The sequence below is a fragment of the Sinocyclocheilus anshuiensis genome, unplaced genomic scaffold, assembly GCF_001515605.1.
Source record: "Sinocyclocheilus anshuiensis isolate Anshui unplaced genomic scaffold, SAMN03320099.WGS_v1.1 scaffold215, whole genome shotgun sequence".
Classification (NCBI taxonomy): domain Eukaryota; kingdom Metazoa; phylum Chordata; class Actinopteri; order Cypriniformes; family Cyprinidae; genus Sinocyclocheilus; species Sinocyclocheilus anshuiensis.
In genome coordinates, this window is record NW_015552542.1 from 76,382 (window position 1) to 77,138 (window position 757).

Below are 757 nucleotides of genomic sequence, written 5' to 3' on the forward strand. Positions count from 1 at the left end.
TAATAAGTCCAAAAAAAAAAAAAAAAGAAACATACATTGATGAATCGTTCACAAAAATATTTTTAATATGCATTTACAAAATATAATGGCTGAATTTTCATTTCACACCGACTTTAAATTGTACATTAACTTTAGATGTAAATGCCAGATTTAAAGTTTGCTAAATATTCTTATTGCATTGCATGCCCTGACTCACTACAAATAAGTAAAAATTATTTTATTATTTTGTGTATATATATATATATATATATATATATTAGGGGTGTAACGATACACGTATTTGTATTGAACCGTTCGTTACGAGGCTTTCGGTTGGGTACACATTACAAACCGAACGATTCGATTTGTTGGACTAGTCCTATTACATTTGGAAAAATTAACCACTTAGTGTCTAAAATATAATGTTCTCAGTGCCACTGCGCTCAACAAGGCAGCCCAAATGACGAAACAGGCAATGTGCTGCCTGCCCAGTGGCATAACGTTAGCGGACGGGCACGTAGGGCACGCACTGCGAAAGGCCCCGCGATAACCTCCCCTTGCTGGGGTGCGTCAAAAGACGATGATCTTGTATCGACGATAGCCAGAGATATTGTCAAAAACATAAATTGTTGGCAATATTAAGGTATTTGGCATTTCCAATTAATGTAGGCCTGTTATATTCTTATTTTTATTAGGCCTATTATTATTTTATTTTATTTTATTTGTTTAGTTTTTTTTGGGGGGGGGGGGGGGGCTTTTATGCCTTTTTTATCCCCCT